This window comes from Acomys minous (genome assembly GCF_964271855.1).
Source record: "Acomys minous genome assembly, chromosome: 2".
NCBI classification, from domain to species: Eukaryota; Metazoa; Chordata; class Mammalia; order Rodentia; family Muridae; genus Acomys; species Acomys minous.
Genome location: NC_140484.1, coordinates 136,836,522 through 136,857,094, shown reverse-complemented (window position 1 = coordinate 136,857,094; position 20,573 = coordinate 136,836,522). Strand labels below are relative to the sequence as shown.

The 20,573-nt window shown below is 45.0% G+C and overlaps 1 long non-coding RNA gene across 1 annotated transcript; it reads left to right on the top strand.

Annotated features, from left to right (window-relative positions):
• Window positions 1-2,810: 2,810 nt before the first annotated feature.
• Window positions 2,811-11,432, top strand: LOC311609294. The gene is made up of 4 exons (XR_014783343.1): window positions 2,811-2,924; window positions 3,635-3,729; window positions 8,126-8,198; window positions 8,422-11,432. It is a non-coding gene; the product is annotated as an uncharacterized lncRNA (long non-coding RNA).
• The last annotated feature ends 9,141 nt before the right edge of the window (window positions 11,433-20,573 follow it).

Below are 20,573 nucleotides of genomic sequence, written 5' to 3'. Positions count from 1 at the left end.
AGGGGAGGCAGGTGTGCGCCACCACGCCCAGCTCACAACCCTTTTTCTTTTGAGAGACAGTTTCAATATGGAGCTCAGGTTGATCTTGAGCCTCAATGTAAAAGTAACTTTTATTTGCCAGATGTAATTGTCGCCTCAGAGGTTTTCTAAGCCTAGACCTGGAAGCATCGAGCCTTCTTACAATCTAATCTGGGTCTAGAATACTTTCAGCCGCTGAGACTTACTTCTGAATAAACTCGCCATTTCTAGCTCTTTCTGAACTCTGGCTAGCTGGTTCAAAAGAGCTGTTCTGGCTCAAACTCCTCTCCAGACAGATTCAAACTGGCTTCTCTCAGCTTCTGGTTGAATTGCTCTGCTTGACCTCATGCTAACTTTGGCAATATGTTCTAATCATCTGGCTCCTTCTAATCTTCTGGCTCCTTTTAATCTTCCGGCTCGTCTGTCTTCACCTGTCTATAGCTTGTTCTCTCTATAATCTGCCTCTGTAAAATTGTCCCTGTAAAACTACCTCCTTCTCTCTTAATTCTCTTGACTGCTCTCTTAAGCCCTCTTTTTTTCTCTCTCACTCTCTCCCTCTTCTCCTGAGAGTTAGGCATCTCCTATTCTGTCATATTTTTCTCTGATTTGTCCCTTTGTCTGCCTCTCAATTAGACATCATTTTCAAACATGGGTGCTTCCTTCTGCAAGCTAACTTCACCTTCATTGGGATTAAAGGTGTGTGCTAAGGGTGTGTCTGCATTCCAGCAGAATCACACAGACCTAGAAGGTCTTTGGATGTGATCAGAGCAACCTTGTTGCTGGATTAAATTTCCTTTACACTTCACTCTCCTGAGTGGCCAGGATCGCAGTCTTGTGCCAGGAACTATACAGTGTTCTTTGAATATACTTAGATGTATTTCATGGCTCCATGGCCTCCCTCTTTCTCCCTGAAATACAAGGCTTGCCTAACATCTTTTTTTTTTTTAATCTTCCTCCCTCTTTATTTTTTTTTCTGTTTTTTCTTTTCTTTTAAAGATTTATTTATTTATGTATTTAAGTATTTTATTGCATGTATGTCTGCATGGCAGAAGAGAGAGCCACCATGTGGGTGCTGGGAATTGAACTCAGGACGTTTGGGTGAGCAGACAGTGTTCTTAACCACTGAGCCATCTCTCCAGCTCTGAAAAAACAAAACAAAACAAAAAAACAAACAAAAAAACATGGCTTCTCTGTGTCGTCCTGGATGTCCTGGAACTTACTCTGTAGACCAGGCTGGCCTCAAATTCACAGAGATCACCACCGAGCACCTTCCTTTCTTCCTTCCTTCCTTCCTTCCTTCCTTCCTTCCTTCCTGTCTGTTGGTCTTTTTTTTTTTTTTTTTTAAAGACAGAGTCTCACTTTATAGCTTAGATCTTGCTATGAAGACCAGGCAGTCCTTGAACTAATGGTGATCTGTCTGTTTCTATACCCTGAGTGCTGGGATTAAAGATATGTGTCACTGTGCCTGGCTCTTACAGATCTTTATCCCGTGGTTTGAAATCCTTCGCAGCACTTGGGTCTCTGTGCTCAATGGATCGTCTCTTAGCACAGTTTTGAATATAGTCCTTCATCCTACATCTATGTGATTAGGGCCTTGTGAGAAAATGAACCACATTGCATGTTTTTTAAAAAAAGATTTATTTAAATCTGCATGTACACCTGCATCAGATCACATCATAGATGGTTGTGAGCTACCATGTGGTTGCTGGGAATTGAACTCAGGACCTCTGCAAGAGAAGTCAGTGCTCTTAACCTCTGAGCCATCTCTCTAGCCCCCCCCCCCCACACATCGCATGTTTTAATAAGATGGAATCTATTTATTTATAAATATTTTATTTTTAATCATGTGTGTGAGTATGTGGGTAGGTGGACTGTGTAAAGATGCCTGAGTTGGCCGGAAGAGGGTGTTGGATTCTGTAGAGCTAGAGTCTCATGAGGTTTTGAGCAGCCTGACTTATGTTCTGGGAGCTTCGAGAATAGTACACGTTCATAACTGCTGAGTCATCCCTTCAGCCCCAATAAAGAGTTTAATATAAAGAATTCATCACATGGGTGGTGAGAAAGGCTGAATCTTGAGCTGGGCCAAGATACTCAGGAAGCTGAGGCAGGGGAATCTCAAGTACAGTGTGAGTTCAAGGCCAACCTGGGGCAATTTAAAGAGACACTGACAAGCCAGGCGGTGGTGGCACAGGCCTTTAATCCCAGCACTTGGGAGGCAGAGGCAGGTGGATCGCTGTGAGTTCAAGGCCAACTTGGTTTACAAAGTGAGTCCAGGACAGCCAAGGCTACACAGAGAAACCTTGTCTTGAAAAACAAAAAACAAAACAAAACAAAAAAAACCAAAAAAACAAAAAAAGAAAAGAGACACTGGCTGCTGCTTTGGAATACAGAAAGCAAAAAGAAGGCTGTAGGGTATAGCTCAGTGGCAGAGCTTGCCTAGCATTTGAGAGGCTCTGGGTTTGATCTTTGCACTACACAAGAAAAAAACAAAACAAAGCAAAAGAAAGGCCGAGTCTCCTACCAGAATGAGGCCAAAAGAAGGAGGTGCTAACGTGGAATTAATTACAAACAAGTGGAGGCTTTGTTCATGCAACCCAGTGGCCAGAACAGTTGTTGCTGTATAATAGGCTCTAAGCAAATATTTATTTAACAAATTGTTCATTGATAAAGATTCACAGCCTACGTTGTGTGATTATACATCCAGTGCCAATCAGAGCACATGGTTGCACCGTGGCAGCTCCCCAGGACTTTATAACAACTCATCACAGTGTGGTGGCTTAGGACAGTTGTAACTTATTCACTGACAGTTCTGTGGCCCAGATTTAAAGTGGAAAAGATCTTATCAGAGCTACACTCCCTTCAAAGGCACCAAGGAAGGACCCGTGCTCAGCACTCATTAGTCTGAGGTAGGGCCCTGCCAATCTCTCCCTCTGTCTTTCCTTGACCCTGAACGCTGTTGTGTGTATGTTGTGAGTCAGCTTTTGGTGGTGGTGGTTTGTTTCGGAGACAGGGTATCACGTAGGCCAGGCTGGGCTAAAATGTGATGTGTAGCAAGATGAGTTTGTATTTCTGGTCCTCCTGCCTCTGCCTCCTCAGTACTGGGATTCCAAGTGTGTACCACCACACTGGGTCTGTGCGGTCTTGTAGATTCAACCCAAGGTTCTGTGAATACTGTGTAAACACTTGTCCAACTGAACTATACTTTAACCCCTCCTGTTTTTGAGGTATCGTCTTAATGTATGTAGTTCCAATTATTGCCTGGTATAGAGTACAGGATGGCTTTGAACTCATGGAAATCCTCTTGCCTGAGCCTCCCACGTGCTGAATTATAGGCACATGCCACCAACTCTAGTTTGATGCGTGTCTTTTAAGAGGGGACTTGTCATTGGGTTTAGGGCCCATTGAACTTATGATGGTCTCATCTTGAGAGCCTTAACTTAGTTTTCTGCAAGCTCCCCTTTTCCAAATAAGTCACATTCACAGGTTCTAGGGCATAATTTTTTGGGGGAAATAGGAATGGAACTACCACTTAACTCACTTTACTACTCAGTAAAGGTTTGTTTATTGGCTAACTGAGCTGCCTGGTATACCTGACTCTATGTTTCTTTCTCTCTAGCATTCCATGATGTTACTAGATTGATCAACTGAGAAATTAAAAAAAAAAACAAAAAATACCGAACACTCATATTTATTGGCTCCAAGGTGTTTCAGGTATTGACTCGTGTCTCCCTGCTCCTGTTTGAAACTCTCTTTCCTCCTTCCTAACCCTTACTTTATGCCCTAGCCACATGGGAATGTCATTTCTGAATACCTGGGCTTTGTGCACTTGTATTTGTGATTCCTTCTTCAAATCCTTCCCTGCACTGGAGAGATGCTGGGATTGACAAACTCTTGGGTTCTATGTAAAGGCTTCTGAGATCTGATGGGTTTTGTGTGCAGTGACCTGAGACAGTACAGAGGTATGAGACCAGGCACTAAAGGGCCAACAGATGTCAGGTTTAGGTGGCAGCAGGCATATACCCGGGTGCTAGAAGACACAGTCTGGTTGTCTTGGGCTAGACTTCCTACAAGGTTAGATCATTATAGCAGAGACTGCTTTCATTAATGGGCTGACTTGCACAGCTGGGTCCAGGTCTGAGGCAGGGAGCCAAGAACTCAGAGAGGGCAATATGGGACAATGTGTACTGGCCTCTGCTGAGTCAAGGGAGAATCTGATAGACAGGGAACCAGATAAGACCTTATCTATGCTTGTGAAAACAAGAGCTCCGAATGCCAATCCAAGTGTACAGCAGCCTCCAAGTGATGGCCTCTAGGTACCTTGCCCAGGAGGCTCTAAAAGAGGAGTTAGGACATCTCAGGTTGTTCAGTAGCCTGCTCACAGCATTTCTTCCAGGGCCTGGGCATCACTGCCATGGAGGGAGGCATGAGTGAAGCTGCCTTACTATTGTGGAGCTGAACTGCAGATGCCCAGTAAGAGGTCCTGACCACTGGGGTCATGAACTAAGGAGCCCTGGTCACTGAGTTCCTGGTCATCAGGGGTGGGGTTGGAGTCTGAGTGAGTGCGGATCCAAGGGAGGGCGAATGGAAGAAGACATGGTGACCTGGAGCGAAGGTTCTGATCGTCAAAGCCTGTGGCCTGAGGGAGAAACTACTACCTTTAATCCTGAAGTGAAAATGGAGGAAGCTTTACATGCTGGCCATGTCCAGCCTGTTACTGACATGGCTGGCAAGGCTCGCAATAGCCAGCAGATGGCACTGTGGCTTCACACGAAGCCTGAACCGGAACCGGCCACAGGAGGACTGTCCCTAGGGTGAGGAGGGTCAGCTAAGACAGGCTCAGCTGCAGGCTGTGCCTACTGTAGGCACAGTGGGAGCAGGGAGAGGAAATTAGACGAATCTTCACCAGAGTCTCTGAGGAGATGGCTCCAGGCAGAACTCCTGAAGGAAGATTTTGTGTGCAGTTTAAGCTGCCCTGGTCCCTTCCATATCCCAGGAGGGTTGGCAGCTCAGAGGTCAGGACAAACATCTCTCCAAGTATAGCCTAACTGTTCTCCAGGGTTGAATCAACTGTTCCTGTCAAACCACTCACACCGGACAAGCTAGAATCCTCCAGGATGTCTGTGCCAGAACTTGTAAAACCCACACAGAATTAGCCTGTGTCCCAGCTCCACCAGAGCTTGATAAAGTCCAAAACTTATGAGAAACAGGCCACATCACTTACCAGGGCCTTGTCATATTCCTGATGCAGCCAGACAGCTGGCTCTTTTATTCTTCAAATAAAGGCATATTCTGAGATTCCCCACCTATGCACGGGACAGTCCAACACCTCTGATTACATACTAGCTTGCCCCAGAGTCTTGTTGCTGTTTGCACTTGGCCCAGAGTTGTGACAGTGTCTGTTCTGTGGCAGCTGGAATGTGACAGGACTTTGAGATGTGACAACACTGGGCCTGGGATGAAGTTCTATCATGTGCCTACATATGAGAGGTGACACTGTTGTGAGCTGTGACTTTCCTCCCTCTCTCTTTCTCCAGATATTTTATTTTATTTATGTCTCTAAGTGCTTTGCCTCCATGTATATACATGATTTGTGAACCTGGTTCCTATGAAAAGCCATAAGAAGGCATTGGATTTCCTGGAACTGAAGAAATAGATGGTTATGAGGCACCATGTGGGTGCTGGGCCCCGGGCCCTCTGCAAGAGAAACAACTACTTTTAACCACCACCCATCTCTCTAGCCATGTGAGCTGTGGTTTTAGCTCTAGTACTATCTACCTTTCAGTCTGCGGCTGTTGTCTGACTGCTGTCACCCAGTGTTACTCTGCTCATTCACGAAGGGTACTATGACAAGTCCACTGGGGACACAGGGCATGGACTGATCATAAGTTGCTTCTGAAACTTTGTGGTGGCAGACTACTTTCATTAAAAAAAAATCCATACTGAGGGCTGAGAGATGGCCCTATAGTTAAGAGCTTACACTGTTTTCCAGAGGACCTGAGTTCAGTTCCCAGCATACATGTCAGGAGGCTCACAACAGCCTGTAGCTCTTGATCCAGGGAACCTGGCTTCTTCTGGCCTCTGGGGATACTGGATGTACATGGTGGTGCACAGACATACAAGCAAAACACTCACATACACAGTAAAAAAGTAGGTGAATCTTTTTTAAAAAATTAAAATTCAAGCCAGGCACGGTGGCACACACCTGTAATCCCAGCACTTGGGAGGCGGAGGCAGGTGGATCTCTGTGCGTTCAAGGCCAGTCTGGCCTACAAAGTGAGTCCAGGACAGCCAAGGTTACAGAGAAACCCTGTCTCAAGCAAAACAAAACAAAACAAAACAACAAACAAAAAATAAAAATTCAACATTTAGAAGTTTTCTATATTGAATCTATTGCAGACTGACATTTTTTTATAAAACACAGTTAAATACCTAGTAAAATTAAATTGAAAGAGACAGTGTATATATTTGAAAATAAACATACTATTTATTTATTTATTTATTTTAAGCATTCTCTTTAATTTTATGTGTATGGGTGTTTTGCCTGCATGTTGATGTACCCCAGGAGGATATAAGAGGCATTGGTGCCCCTACAACTGGAATTACAGGCAGCTGTGAGCCACCATGTGGGTGCTGGGAATTGAACCCTGGTCCCCTGGAAGAGCAGACAATGTTCTTAACTACTGAGCCATCTCTCCAGTCCTAGCCTTTTGTTTTTGAACAGGCATTTACGGAGGATTTTCAGAGTAGAGGATTGCTGTGCACCTTTCCCACAGCTCCTCTACTATGAATTTTTCTTTAACTATCACACTGGTCAAGGTTGACAAATTAGCCCTGGTATAAAGACTAGTTTGCTTGTGGTGGCAGGGTATTGGGGTGAAGTGGTGGAAATCAATTAGAGCATGGGGGTACAGAGAATGAGAAAGACTGTGGCCATATGGATGGGCCCTGGGCACACCTTACAGGAAGATGACAATTTAAGTCCCATCAATTCCCAGCTAGTCTGTGATCCTGATGGTACAAGTTGCACTGACTTTGGAGCAAATGTTTGCAACAGTTTCTAGGCCCTGACGGCTGTTTATGAATGGGAGGAGAACTTGAAAAGACAAACAATATGGGGCCTGAGAGATTCTGGGCTATGACCTAGGGCTGGACAAGGTAATCCAATAGCAAGAAAAGAGTCCCAAGAACAGGCAAAAGAATCAGAAATACATCTGCTCCAATTGTTAGGAGTCTGGAGAGATGGCTCAGTTAGGCTCACAACCCAAAATAAATCTTTTTAAAATTGTTAATTTTTGTGTGTTTTGCCTGAGTGTGTGTCTGTGCACCATGTGTGTGCCTGGTGCCTCTGTGGAGGTCCGAAAACCTATTTCATCCTCTGGAACTGGAGTTGCAGATGTGAACCACCATGTGGGGCCTGAGAATTGAATCCTGGTCCTTTGGAAACGTATTAAGTGCTCAAACTGACACACACACACACACACACACACACACACACACACACACACACAGACACACACACACACATTCATAAGTACTTTTTTCTTTTTAAAAAACATTTTAAAATTAATTTTATTAACTTATTCTTATTACATCTCAATGGTTATCCCATCCCTTGTATCCTCCCATTCCTCCCTCCCTCCCTTTTTCCCCTTACTCCCCTCCCCTATGACTGTGACTGAGGGAGACTTCCTCCCCCTTTATATGCTCATAGGGTATCAAGTCTCTTCTTGGTAGCCTGCTATCCTTCCTCTGAGTGCCACCAGGTCTTCCCCCACCACCAGGGGACGTGGTCAAATATGAGGCACCAGAGTATGTGTGAAAGTCATATCCAACTCTCCTCTCTACTGTGGAGAATGTTCTGTTCATTGAGAAATGGGACTTGGAACTAAATAGACAATTCATTACTTTTTTTTTTTTCAAGACGGGGTTTCTCTGAGTAGCTTTGGCTGTCCTGGGCTCACTTTGTAGACCAGGCTGGCCTCGAACTCACAGCAATCCACCTGCTTCTGTCTCCTAAGTGCTGTGATTAAAGGGGTGCGGTACCATGTCTGGCTGTTTTTTGTTTGTATGTTTGTTTGTTTGCTTATTGTTGTTTTGTTTTTTAAAGAGTGAACTACAAGGAAGATTCTGCAAAAGAAATGGGAGTTATGCAAAATTGTTTCATGGAGTTTAGCATGAAGGTATGCTCCCCTTTCCTGCTACGGACAGTCTGGGAAGTGACACTAGTCTTCTGTGTTTCTTTTTTTCCCCTCGACAGGATCTCGTGTAGTTCAAGCTAGTCTCCAGTTCTCTAAAAAGCCCAAGGTGGCCTTGAACTCCTGATCTTCTTGCCTCATTGTAACTAGTGCTGGTGTTAAAAGTGTGTACTCCCACAAATCATTTTTTAAAAATCTTTTCCTCTAGGCTCCATTGGTTTTGTGAAGCTGGAACCAAGGTTCTGGAAGGATCTAGCCTGGCCCAGGTCTCAGCCCAGCCCAGACTCTGTTAATGTGGGGAGTGGGTGAAGTCCTGAGTGGGTGACTACTGCTGACGTGTGCACAGCCATGTCAAGGACTCCAGTGCTTTTTCAGACCCATGGGAACGGCAAGGCCTTCTGTGGGCCCAGGTGCAGGTGTTGACAGCACGTGAAGAAAACAGTGATGGAAGCTTCCTTGTCTCAGACGTTTACAGACCGAGGCTGATTGCTACAGATACCCCTACCACTGTTAGCTAAACCTGCCTCCCTGGTTCAAATATATAAAACACACATGTGGAGTTTCTGGGCTACCGCTAGTCTGTCTCCATCAAAGTGTCCAGCCCATCTGACTATGGGTTTTCTGTCTGTGTGTCTGTGTGTCTGTGTGTCTGCTCTTTCTTCATTCTCTCATTGTCTGAGTCAGACCAATCCAAAAGCCATGTAGGTTGAGGCACATCAGGGCATGCTTACGTTTCCAGTGTCAGAGAGAAGCCTCCCTGGGGCCTTCTGCAGCCCTCGTCTCATAGCCTCTAAGATGCACTGTTTGTTACTGAGCACATTTGCACACTTTGTCACTAGAGTCTACTCGGTACAGAGCTTAATGTGGAAGCCCGTGTCGGCCTTTCTCTCCCTATTCCCTGAACCCATCTGCTGGCCTGCCCACTGTCAACATTTAGTGAATATTTGTTGCATCAGTGGTTGGATGTAAAACATACTTATAATGAAATTAACAGTAGAATACAAACCATACAACCAAATGTTAAATAGTCTTCTTTAGACCCAAGTAGGTTGCCTGGGATAAAGATGACCGTGGTGTATATGGGTTCAGTATTCATCATAAGTCTGGTGCTGTTGCTTACTTAGTAGTTGAGTGTTTGCCTAGCATGTGCAAGACTCTGGCTTCTATACTCAGCTGAAAAAGAAGGAAAGAGAGAAACAAATAGATTAATAAACAAACCAAGTAAGAAAGAAAGAAATGAATGAATGAATAAAGAAAGAAAGAAAAAAAAGAAATAAAGAAAGAAGCCTACCATAATAATAGAATCAGACATGGCTGGGAAAGAAGAATTTATTCTCTACACATTGGTCATCAAATAATCAAAGAAATAATAACCTTGATCTTCTTGAACTATGTATCAAGTATTTTCTAGATGGATAAGGGAAAGAGTGGAGAGAAAGGGAGGGAGGGAGAGGCAGAGAAAGAGAGAGACAGAGACACAGAGAGACACACAGGGAGAGACAGAGAGACAGAAATCGAGAGAGGAGAAAGAAAGAATACGCCAAACAAATAAACAAAATAAACCCAGGGACTTAAAATACATAATGAATCTCTGTAATGGCAAAATATTTCCATCTTCAAAGCAGCAGATGTGGTCACAAGGGGGAGCTTAATTGACTAACTGACCCTAGGTCAGGGTGCTTCAAGCTTTAGCATAGCATAAAAATATAATCCAAATAAAAGAACAAATGAAGAAAATTTGTTTTTGAGACAGGGTCACATTTTGTAGCCCTGGTCGTTCTGGAACTGGATCAGGTTTGCGTCAAACTCACAGAGATCTACCTGTCTCTATGTGTGTGCCCAAGTGCGGGGACTGAAGATGTGTGGACTAAAGGTGTTAACCACCACACCAGGCCCAATGAAGAAAATATTTTCAGTTAGCTGCAGCAAGAAATTTTATAGCTAGAGAGATGGCTCAGAGGTTAAGAGCACTGTTTGTTCTTGCAAAGGTCCTGAGTTCCATTCCCAACAACCACATGGTGGCTCAAAATGATCTATAGTGAGATCTAGTGCCCTCTTCTGGCCTGCAGGTGTACACACAGACAAAACATTAATTAAAACAAACAAATAAACAAATATCTGTTCTGCCTCTGAGGAGGAGAACTTTTATAGCTGGTGTGGCAGTGCACACTCTTAATCCTAGTGCTTGGGAGGTAAAGCAGGAGGATTGTGTGTTTGAGGCCAGCCTGGGTTAGAGAGCAAGTTCAAAGCCAGACTCCATCGCAAAAAGAAAAAAATGTAAAAGCCCAAACCAAAAGACCCGTCCAAGCCAAGTGGTGGTGGCGGCAGTGACGCAAGTCTTTAATCCCAGCACTTGGGAGTCAGAGGCAGGTGGATCACTGTGATTTTGAGGCCAGCCTGGTCTACAAAGTGAGTCCAGGACAAACAAGGCTACTCATAGAAACCGTGTCTTGAAAAACCAAACCAAACCAAACCAAAACCAACCAACCAAACCAAAACAACAACAAAATCTGTCCCCCAAACTGACTTTAAAAGGACTCTACCAAAGCACTCACAATCAGACCGCGTCCAGATCATTCGACAGTTCACACGAAACAAGTCAGGAAATGGATCTAAGCTAATAATTAATGGCAGAGAGAGGCTAGCCGGGGCCACAAAGCCAGAAAGATTTTATGGGGAGATGGCACATGGCCTATTCTCAAACACAAAGACTCAAGGGATAATCAAGGAAGCTGTACATTTAGCGACATTTCTTACTCACTACTCCCGCTTCCCCACCCAGGTCTCCTCAGACTTTGTGGGGCTTCTGAGATCCAGAGCCAACTCTCTCACCTTAGTTTCTCTCTGGCCAACCTTATACTGGAAACAGGTGCACTCCTGGCAGTCAGCCACCATGAGGCAGGTTAGGGAGCTGGTCCAGGAGCCTGACTTACCCTGTCCAGCTGTAGTCATCCCCTTCGTTTCCCCAGCTGCCTTAGAGCCAGAGTCATGCTCAGTCTCTCTCTCTCCTTTCATCAAACCTTAGAGTTTTCTGACTTAAAACTGCCTGCCTGCCCTTGCCTCTCTACTCCTACCTAGTCACTCCCACCCCCCAACTTAAATAACTCAGGAATGTAAGCAACACTTTCTTTCATCCTTCTGAACATAGCTCAAGCTCGAATCTTTATTTTAAGGTTTTAAAAAATACCGCTTTTTAATAAATATCTTAAAGTTAAATAAGAGCTGCATATTCGCTGGCAAAAGAACAGATAGCATTTTCTGAAGTTTCTTTTTCCAAGCAGAAGAAAAGCAAATAGAAAATAGAAATATCCACTGTCTACTTCTGCAGAACACGGCGCCCTGCTGTGATAAGGGGACCCTGGCCTGCTGCTGGCCTTCCCAGGGGCCCCTCTGCTGGGGTTCCAGGCCTGGCTAGCTGTGGGCATCTCAGTGGGAGGCCACTGGAGAGGTCTGCCACCTGCCTGCCTCCAGACTGAGCTGTCACGACTCACACCTGAGGCTCTGCTGCTCTGGCCTCCCACTCAGCTTCCTTTCTGGTCTGAGGTTCGTGACTCACCCTGAGCCGTGCGTGTGCAGCCAAGCATGGAGGCCATCCCTAATCTTTTCCTCCGTCACCCACGCATGACGGATGACGTCCATATGCACACACAACTCAAAGGCTAAACCCAATTTTATCTAAAGCCAGGAGGAATTTTTTTTTTTTTTGCAGGAACCAAAGCCAATGGTAAAAATAACGATAACATCTCGGCTAGATACAATAATGTGAGGTTGGCAAGACCGTGGATGCATTCCCAATCTGCCCACTCCTGCTCTTGCTGGCTATACGTGGAGCACAGTCTTGGAGAACTTTCTGACTACAGGCTGTGGTGCCGTTCCTTTGTCCCCCAAGATAGTGAGGGTGAAATTTCTACCCTAAGAACTTTAGGAGTGCCCCCCCCCCCACTAAGCTTGTGTTTTTGAGTGTGTGTTTAAGAATGTGTACATGTATGTGTGTGTGTATGTGTGTGTGTGTCATGGTGCACACGTAGAAGCCAGAGAGCTTTTGGCAGTTCGTCCTGTCTGTGTGGGTTCTGGAGGTGGAACTCAAGCCCTCAAGTTTGGCAGTTATTCACCGAGCCATCTTACCAGCCCTGTGTGTTTTGTTCAAGACAAAGTCTTATTGTGTATCCCAGGCTTGCCTGGAGCTCACTGTGTAGACTAGGCTAGCCTAGGCCTTGTAAAGATGCTCCTGCCTGGTCCACCTGAATCCCGGAGTTAAAGGTCTGCCACCCCACCAGACCACGCTTATGTTCTTAATTGCAGCTAACATGGTGTTATATGTTTGCTTACCTGCCTATTTTCCCATCAAATTAAAAAAAAATAACTACTATGTCCCTGAGTGTCCAGCACCGAAGTGGATTTTGATGAGGAGATGTCTGAATATGTGAGTGAACAAACCATTTTGTTTAGGAAGCCTGTGTGTCCCTTGCTCTGTCTCCCAAATAGCCTCCCTTTATTGCAGGCCTCTTTCTCCAGGTCACTAGTGGGCCCAACCTCCAGCAACTTGCAACAAGTTTCTTTTTTCTTTTCCTTTCTTTCCTTTCCTTTTTTTTTTTTTTTTTTTTTTTTTGGTTTTTCAAGACAGAGTTTCTCTGTGTAGCCTTAGCTGTCCTAGACTCACTTTGTAGACCAGGCTGGCCTCAAACTTACAGAGATCCACCTGCCTCTGCCTCAACAACGTTTTTTAAACTCAGCCTGCCTTCTGTTTAGCTGTTTAGCATAGCTGACCTCTCGTGCCAAATGTCTCCTGACATCTTGGCCTTATTATCTGGGCCTTTAAAACTAGCTCATTTTGCCTTTCTTCAATAGGAGTTTTGAGATGTTCCCAAGAACCTTTTATCCAGCTGTGCTGCACATGGACAATCCCAGCCCTGGGCCATGGTGAATTCAAAGCCTTCCTGCACTACACAGTTAGATGGTATGGGAACTCAAACAAAAACAAACAAGAGAACCCCACAGGAATTTTATTTACAGAAGGAGCCGCCAGATGTGCATCATTGACAGATGTGTGCCTTCACCCATTTTCACCCAGAGCAGGAAACACAGGCCTGGATACAGAGGCAGTCTGGCTCATTTTCAGTATTTCTTATGCCTTTTTCTGTTTTAAGATTCATATATATATATATATATATATATATATATATATATATATATATATATATATATATATATATATAATGTGAATGGGTGTTTTCCCTGCCTTTGTGCCTGTGTATCATGTCTGTGTGCAGTGCCCTCAGAGGCTATAAGAGGGCATTGGATCCCTTGGAACTGGAGCTACAAACGTGTGAACTGCCAAGGGTGTGCTGGGAGTCAAACTCGGGTCCTCTGGAGGAGCAGCCAGTGCTCTGTATGTTGAGCTGTCTCTCCAGCCCCTGCTTCATGCCTCTGTTGATAACCATGAGAGGGCTGGGGGGAAGGCTCAGAGGGTGCTAGCATGAGGACCCGAATTTGGATTCTCCACCTAAGTTAAGGCTGGGAGCAGTGATGTGCATCGGTGACCCCAGGGCTGGGCAATGTGATGCATGGGATGACAAAGAACAAAAATCCATGTAGTCTAAGTCTGTGTCTCCCCTGGGGAGGTAAGTTCAATTTTATACACGGTCTGTTCTCCAAACCTAACTATCATAAGACCTATGTATAGTACTGCACAGTAGATTTGCTATGAATGTATGAACGAATGGGATGACTGACAGCCTGATTTAATGAAACGAGGGGTTGACCGGTTAACAACGGGTGGTTTTGTTTCTCTGACCTGAGTCCTCAACCTGGAGGCTCTATTTATTAATATGTATGAAAGGCGAAAAGCAGGCCTCTGGGCAGCTGGTGACCAAAACAACGGTTAATATTTAAAAGAGTTTCTGAGCAGAAGTTGCCCGTTCAGTTAAGAGCAGGAAGGCCAAAACAGAGGGGAAAGATGGCCCAGGCTCCAGGGGAGAGATGAACTGCCCAGCCATTTTTGTTTGTTTGTTTGTTTGTTTTTCTATGTGACTCTAACTGTTCTCCTAACTCACACTAACTTTTGACCCTGTGCTATAGCCTCAGAGGATTTGGGGTCAAAGTAGAGCCCCGTCTGTTTATCTGAGACGCAGGCTGGGAGGATTAGTGAGTGTCAGATACATTCCAGAGAGCCAAGGCTAATCTCTAACACAGGCGGGCTGGGCAGGGGTAGCTGGTCTTCTGGGAGGCAATCTCTGGGCTTATTCCAATTAGATCAGTAGAACCTGTATCTCTAGAGGCCTGGACACAGCTGTGTCCTATGTCTGTACCAAGGGTCTGGGGACAAGGCAGGAAACAGAATCCTGGAGACCTCAACTTCTTGGGGGACCAGAGGGAAGTGGAAAGCAGTTAGCTGGGTGGTCTGAAGGGACTCTCTAGCTCATCACGCTTGCTGGACCTTAATTAAAGATCTTTAGCCACAAAGCCCCAAGTGATAGGTCCCAGGTCCCCATGGGGAGGAGGATGGATCAAAACTGTTGAAAGTTTTTAACACCTTAAAGTTGATAATTGGTTTTATGTTATCTTAAACGAAATAGCATCAGTCACAAAAATAAGTCAACAAAGCATTCCAGCAAGGTCAATAAAGTTTTATTTATCTCACTAATGCTTTTCTACAAATACTAAATTCATTTTTTTTAAAAGTGTGTTTTCTGTTTAATTTGGGTGTTTCTGTTTTGATGAGGCCATATGTGCCTTTTAATGGACCCAGTGAAGAAATTCATCCCTGATGCTGTTTCCGAGGGAGCGTCTCTGTCACAGAGACCTGGGAGAGAACCAGACAGGCCCAAGTGAAGGGCCCTGGTTGTGAAGGCAACTGAGGGAGGAACACTGGTCATTGAGGGCACTGTGTAAAATTCCTGGTCAATGCAAGGCTTGAGGCAGGTCTCTTGGGGTGGGGGTTGTCATTGAGGTGATTGGGTGGGGGTTCCTAGCCTGATCATGCTGAGGGTGACATTTGAGGACAGACCAATGAGGGTCTGAAGCAGAGGGCTTTTTCCAGTGGGATGGAGAAGGCTTGCAGGAGGCATTGTCACGGAAGCCTGGGGGAGCCCTTGTAACACCCCTTCCCCCACTGTAGGCAAAATTCAGATCCTCTCTGAGTCTGAGAAAATATTTTCCTAAGTCACATCTTTGGGGCTATCTCAAATTCCTGAGTGTGGCCAAATGGTCCTGGGTGTTCGGTTCTGTTCTGAGGGGACTAAGGACAATTCTTAGGTCATTGAGTTAGGGTCACTGGCAAAAAGGGAGGCTAATTGGAACTTTGTCTCTGAGAAGGCTGAAGAAAGGCCTCAGCCATGTCAGCATTACAAATGTTAAGCACTATACAAATGTCATTATTTTCTCAAATTCCCTTTTTCTGCCTTAGCTTTCACATCTAGGTCATCACAAAACACCACTTATCTTCCTTTCTGAATAGTATAGGAAGCTGCTGAGACATGATTAAGAGTCTTTGATTAATGGGAAATATAATTAAAGAAACTTCCATTAATTTTGAGCTCCCTTTGGTGTGTGGGGTCTTCCTGTTATGGGGTTTAATAGCTGGGGTTTTAGGGCAGGATGAAACAAGTGATCCTAAATCCACCCTCTTCCTTCTCCAGCCTGACCTGCAGTTAGTTTAATCACCACCAGATGGCACTGCAGTGTCACACTTGGAGGGACATCTGGCTAAGGACCCAAGGTGGGGGCCCAGGTATAAGCAGGTGAGGTGTAGGAGAGAGAGAGAGAAATGAATGGGCCCTCACATCAGACTCTCTGGAGGCAGGAAGGAATCAGGTTTGATGGGGGCAAATCCCCAAGCACAGGCTACCTGCAGGCCAAGCCCTGCCGTGAGCTGCTAGCTGCAAAGGCAGTGTGACTTTTACGTTTGGTTCATTCACACCTTCATTCGTTTAGCAAGTGTGTGCGTTCGAATTATGACAGGATCTGTGACAGACCCTGATGACACAAAGGCAGACTGTCCTAGGGTAGTCACTACCGTTGAGGAGCTGACAGTCAAGGACGTGCAATTTTAATATAAACAATGTAATTATGATAAAATTGTCAATAGCTGTAGTGTAAGGAGGTATATGCTGACTTGGAACCCAGGGATGGATTCAGTTTGAGGAGGATGTGATGAAAGAGATGACACTGGCTCCTCCAAGCATGAGCAGAGTTCCTTTAGTAAGGAACAGATGAGAGACCTGGGTGGGGCCACAGAGACACGACAAAGAGGCTTCGGGTGTGGGCTGTGAAAGAGTCTGAGGCATGAGTAGATTTCCTCAAAGTCCAAGTGTCCTATGCATAAGGCCCAGGGTGAGAGAGGCCAGGGGTGGGGCCATGGTAAGGAGGAAGAATGATAAGGTGAGGACGTTACTGAGACCCTCACAATCCATACCTCAGGCTTTGCTTCCTGTCCCTGGCAGATGAAGATCTGCAGGTAGGAGATTGGTACAGTCGAGTTCCTGTTTCATGACTTCGGCAGCCAAGCTGTGAAGTGGATACCAGCAGAGACAGCCTGCACATGCAACCTTGCCAGAACTGATACATACACATACACATATGTGGGCACACACACACACACACACACACACACACACACACACACACACACAGATACACAAACACAGAAACACACATGCAGACAGACACAGACACAGACACACACACACACACACAGATACACAAACACAGAAACACACATGCAGACAGACACAGACACACACACACACAGACACACACATGCAGATATACACAGAAACAAAGACATACACACACACAGATACACACAACAGAAACACACATGCAGACAGACACAGACACACACCCACAAAGACACACACATATGCAGATACACACAGACACAAAGACACACACACACACACACACACACACACACACACACACACACACACACAAGACAGGGTCACTATGTAGCCGAGAATGACCTTGAATTTATGATCTCTCTGATTCCACCTTCCAAGTACCAGGATCACAAGCACGCTGTGCCACCAAGCCTAGTTTGTGTGCTGCTGGGGCACACACACAGGGCTTCGGGCCTGCTAAGCAAGCACTCTGCCACCCAAGCCACATCTACAGCCCCTAAAGTTTATGAGATAGGTTTGCCTCTGCCTCCCAAGTGAGGTGATTAAAGGCATGTGCAGCCTATCTGTAGTCAGTGGTTCTGTTTTTGTTTTTTGAAACAAGGTATCTCTATGTAGCCTGTGGCTGTCCTGGAACTCTATAGAGCAGGCTAACATTGAATTTAGAGATCTGCCTGCCTCTGCCTCCTGAGTGCTGGGATTAAAGGCATGTGCCCCACCACCTGGCTTGTGGTCAGTGTTCTTAATGATTGAGCCATCTCTCCATGTTTTCTTTTAAAATTATTATTACTGATGTTAGTGTGTGTGTGTGTGTGTGTGTGTGTGTGTGTGTGTGTGTGTGTCAGAAGGTATTTTGTGGAGTCAGGTCTCTCCTTCTGCCTTTACATAGGTTTCAGGAATCAAACTCAAGTGGTCAGGTATAACATAGCAAGTGTGTTACTCACTGAGCCAGCTCACTGCCTCCTCTTAGTATTTTTCTTTGATAACATCTATCATAATTATAACTAAGTATTTTCATACTCACTACCTTGGTGTCAGCTCTTCCACTAGACTTTCAGTTCCTTGAGGCAACTGAGTGCTGCTGCTTAAGGGATTTCATTGCAGCTGTGTCATGGCAACGGTAATACAATGCAGAAGGGCCTGTTTAGAAGGAAATTGGACCAGCCTAGGTGTCTATCAGTTGATGACTGGATAGTAAAAATGTGGTACATACACAAAATGAAAATTTATTCCTCTGTAAAAAAATGAAATTATGAAAATTTCAGAAAAATGATCGGAGCTGGATCATATTATGAGCCTGAGGTGACCCAGGCTCATGTTCCCTAATTCTTCTTTTTCTTTTTTTTTCTTTTTGGTTTTTCTGAGACAGGGTATCTCTGTGTATTCCTGGCTGTCCTGGAGTCACTTTGTAGACCAGGCTGGCCTTGAACTCACATCAATCCACTTGCCTCTGCCTCCTGGGTGCAGATTAAAGGCGTGCACCACTACGCCTGACCTTAATTCTTTTTTTTTTTTTTTTTGTTTGTTTCTTTTTCATATTTATTTATTTATTATTATGTATACAGTGCTCTGCCTGCATGTACACCTGCAGTCCAGAAAAGGGCATCAGATCACATTATAGATGGTGGTGAGCCACCATGTGGTTGCTGGGAATTGAACTCGGGACCTCTGGAAGAGCAGACAGTGCTCTTAACCACTGAGCCATCTCTCCAGCCCTGACCCTAATTCTTACGTATGTGTAGTTTTGTGGGAGTGAGTGTATGAAGAGAACAGAATGCTGTAAATGGAAAGGGGCCATCGAGAGGAGCTTTAAGGGAGAGGGGGTAGAGATGGTTAAGCTGACACATGAGATGGGAAAGCAGAGGGAGAGGTACTGGGTTCTTAAGTGGGGATGGAAGCAGGAAAATGGAGAAGAGAAGGGCAACCAAATGATGTGTGAGACAAGAAAATCTACTACCTTGTAAACCAATAAAAATAAAATAAAAAGAGGCTGTAGAAAACTTAGGTTAGGTTCCCAGCCTCTGCATGGCAGCTTGCGACCATCTGCAGCTTCAATTCCAGGGACCTAAAGTGTATGTGTGTGGTGCACGCATACACACAGGTAAACATGCATACACATAAAATAAAAATAAATAAAATCTCCAAGATTAAAAAAAAATAGAGATTAAATGTTCCTTAAAATGGAATACTTTTCTGTCGTTAAAATGGATGAGAACTCATGACACCCTCCATGAAATCCCACCAACGACCCGCTGACAGAGGAGAAGGCTGGCAGGCAGAGGACTGACAGGCTGATGTCTCTGCACAGCCCACAGCCACCAGGCACACATGTCAGGCAGAGGGAAACCACTCCTCACAGGCTGGATGACATTTCCTGGGGATGAATTTACACTGATTCCTGAGTGGCATCTCATGGCTTTGTCAGTGATTCATAGGCAGGATTGGAGAAGGCAAGATTGAGAACAGAGGCTTGTGGACCTATCTCTAGAAGGGGCCCAGAGATGGAGCGTACCACACTTCGTGCGTGCTTACCAGAAGGTTCCTCTCACAGAAGATGCTCCCGAGGACTAGGTAGGCAGCGTGTTATCCTGCTTATCATACTCCTTGTGAGATCCAGACCTTTCCCTGCACCATGTACACCAACCAATTTTAAGCTGAGGACTCTTGGTGTAGGTAGTTTTCATAGGCCAAGATCCCAGAGAGTAGGAAGAAGGACAGAAGATAACAAAACAGGGCAGAGCAGAGAATGTCCACTGTTCAGCAAATTCACTTAAAAAAAAAATAACTAAGGAGCATCTTCCAGCATCTTTTGAGAATATGGGTGAAGTTCTTACATTTGTTCGTCTCTGGTTTCATCAATTAGCTACTTCCCTTCAAGGCTGAATATGCTGGCATATGTCTCCGTTTCTTTTCTACTGCTGCGAAGAGACACCATGCCTAAGGTGACTTATAGAAGAAAGGGTTTATTAGGGACCATGTTTCCAAAGGGTTAGAGTCTATAACTGTCATGAAGGGGAGCCCAGCAGTGGGTAGGCAGGCATGGTGCTGGAGCAGTAGGTGTAGCTCAAATCCTGTTCAGTGGGCACAGAGAGAGGGAGGGAGGGAGGGAGGGGGAAAGGAGGGGGGAAGGAGGGAGGGAGAGAGAACTCAAAGCCAGTCCCCCTCCTGTGACACACGTCCTCCAACAAGGTCATACTCTCTAGTCCTTCCCAAACAGTTCCACCAAGTTAGGGTTAAGCATTCAAACACATGAGCCTATGGAGGCCTTTCTCATCCAAATGACTGCATGTTCCCTGAGGGGGCGGGGGAAACCTACTGACTTTCTATGTGCATGATGTTCATTTCCTGCAGCCGAGGAAAAGGCGAGCCAAGAACATCTGTCTGCTGCATCAATCAGCTGTTACCTTTCTTCAACCTCTCCAGTCTTTACCCAGCAGATTAGTGAATGAGTTGACAATGCGATCAAAGGGAAGCCAATTCGATTTGCTCTTACTAATAAAATTCCCCAGGCCAATCTCACTTGATTACAACTGTCAAGTCTGTAAGTTGCCAGTTTATCAGGGACAAACTTTCAGTCCATATTATGAAATCATATTTTAAGGGGAATCACTAGTTAGCTGGTACTAGCCAGAATTTTCGTCGCATTAAATGTCCAGTATTCTTCAAAGAGATATATAGCTACCCTGGATTTGCATATTTATTCTCTATTTCTATAAGCACTAAGATCTATGAAGGTTGTGAA